The sequence below is a fragment of the Eleutherodactylus coqui genome, chromosome 6, assembly GCF_035609145.1.
Source record: "Eleutherodactylus coqui strain aEleCoq1 chromosome 6, aEleCoq1.hap1, whole genome shotgun sequence".
Lineage (NCBI taxonomy): Eukaryota > Metazoa > Chordata > Amphibia > Anura > Eleutherodactylidae > Eleutherodactylus > Eleutherodactylus coqui.
The window spans coordinates 48274495-48276911 of NC_089842.1; the positions used below are offsets into that span (position 1 = coordinate 48274495).

The 2417-nt window shown below is 46.3% G+C and overlaps 1 non-coding gene across 1 annotated transcript; it reads left to right on the plus strand.

Annotated features, from left to right (window-relative positions):
- Positions 1 to 247: 247 nt before the first annotated feature.
- TRNAF-GAA (transfer RNA phenylalanine (anticodon GAA)) lies at positions 248 to 320 on the plus strand. The gene has a single exon. It is a non-coding gene; the product is annotated as a tRNA-Phe (tRNA).
- Positions 321 to 2417: the final 2097 nt, after the last annotated feature.

The window sequence follows — 2417 nt, forward strand, 5'->3', positions numbered from 1 at the left end:
ATATGTACCCCGGAATGCCGAGGACAGATGAGCATGCTTTCTTTTTATATTTTAATTATCCATGTTAAAATTTGGTAATGACACAACGCCTCTAAGGTGGTAAACAGGGTTGGGTATAAAGGGGTTAATTAAAATAAAAGGAAATATAGAATAAGAAAGAAGAAAAAATAATGACACAAAGCACAACAAAAAGGCCATATCCTCTTAGTAACGCCCCCAAATAGTAATGACCTGCAGCTCTACCACAGCCGAAATAGCTCAGTTGGGAGAGCGTTAGACTGAAGATCTAAAGGTCCCTGGTTCGATCCCGGGTTTCGGCAGATGCTTTTAACAGTTTTTCACTGATTGTACCATAGTATAATTCACTGAATGTTCTGTGTCGGGGACTTCACTTGGGATTTTGACAGTTACATAGTGTACGATGACTAAATAGTGCTTTCATTTGTGTTTTTGATATAATCTATATACAGAGAGAGTGAAAATCTGAGTCTATATAAAACTTTTTTCAAGATGGTTTTTCTTGAATTTTCTTGAATTTATTTCAAGATAGTTTTTCTTTTACTTTCTGGTAGAGATGAGCGAGCATACTCGGTAAGGCGATACACTCGAGAGAGCATCACCTTTTTCGAGTACTTGCTGGCTCATCCCTGAAGATTCAGGGGGGCCACGGGGGTGAGCGGGGGGTTGCAGAGGGGATCGGGAAGGAGAGAGAGAGGGATCTCTCTCACTCTCTTCCGTGCTCCCCTTCGCTGCCCCGCGCCACCACCAAATCTTCAGGAACGAGCCAGCAGGTACTCGAAAAAGGCGATGCTCTCTCGAGTATATCGCCTTACCGAGTATGCTCGCTCATCTCTAGTTTCTGACAACAAAATTTTGCTTGGGGTCATGTTTTACAAAATCTGTGTGGCAAAAAGTTACTGCCTTGTCAGAAGTGGGATTCAAACCCACGCCTCTAGAAGAGACTGCGACCTGAACGCAGCGCCTTAGACCGCTCGGCCATCTGACTGCCTTAGGATGAGTAAGACCCCTTGAAAAATATTTTAGCACAGTGTACACCCTGTGCCTAATGATGAACAGCTAGTGTTCCTGTATATCCAATAGTGGACAGTTACTGTCACAAACTGGCCAACACCTCCAAGGGTCTGAGACTTAGGGCTTATTCAGATGGCGGTATATCGGTCGGGTTTTCACCGATAAACGCTGCCCCTCTCTGCAATGAGAGGAGCTAGTGCAGTGAGCTCTCACCCCCTCTCGGCTCCTTGCCACTGTTTGCAACGGGAGGGCAGGGTGGGGCGGGGCGGGGCGGGGGTAAGTTCCACCCCGCCCCCTCCCATTGCAAACAGAGGCGAGGGGCAGAGAGGGGGCGGGAGCTCAGTGCACTAGCTCCTCTTGCAGAGGGGGGCAGAGTATATCGTCTGGGCAAGGATACCTGACTGATATACGCCCATCTGAATAAGCCCTTAAGAGCCATACATGCTATCTTTTCTCCTTAGGGAGAGCACCTAGAAGGTAAGTGAGGAGACTTGTAAGGCCTCTGGGTAATATGCAAATAAGGGAGATGGAACAATACCTCTGTGGCGCCACCTATTGGGCCATTTATATGGGACAAGTTGTTGGGCAAACGATGCCTGACAGTGCGTCCCAGTGATTCTCACTCCTGTGCTTTAACACAGGAGCGAGTATCGCTGGCATCACTCACAACATGGCGAGCATGGAGGCGCAGCAGCCGGGGAGCGTTCTTCCCCCGCCACCTCCATTCACTGTAAGCAAACAGTCATTTGGACGACTGAACCACTGTCACTCAATAATTCAGTCTCTGCATGCATATACATGGGACGACTATCATTCAAAACCCCGTGACAGCACAGGGTTTTAAACAACTTTTAACGATAATCGTTCCGTGTAAAAGGGCCTTAATTAAGCAGGGTTTAGGACCCATGACATGTTAATAAGTCACAATCCATCCTGAATACGGCAGCAAGTCAAGTGCTTGGATAATGTCTCACTAAGGGCTCTTCCACACGGGAAGCTAGTCGCGCAAAAATCATGTGGCTATTAGAACCAATGATTTCCTATGGGATAGTTAACATGAAGGAATCGGAACTTTCCCATAGGAAACCATTGATTCGAATAGCCGTGTGTTTTTTACACACATGATTTTTGCATACCTAGCTCCCCCGTGTTAATGAGCTCTTATAGTCAGTCTTCTCCCTGGTCAACTTTTCCTTTTACATGTTCCATTATGGATTGGCAATGATCAGTGACTCTAACCTAATTGCATTATCTTTTAGAGTTTGATGAAGTCTGAAACCCTTTCTAATTACAGATCTAAAGGGGTTGTCCCACTTTTAGCTGTTTTACTGCGTGAAGCAGACAACTCTGTACATTGTGCAGTGGCTCGGGTTGGTACTGCAGGC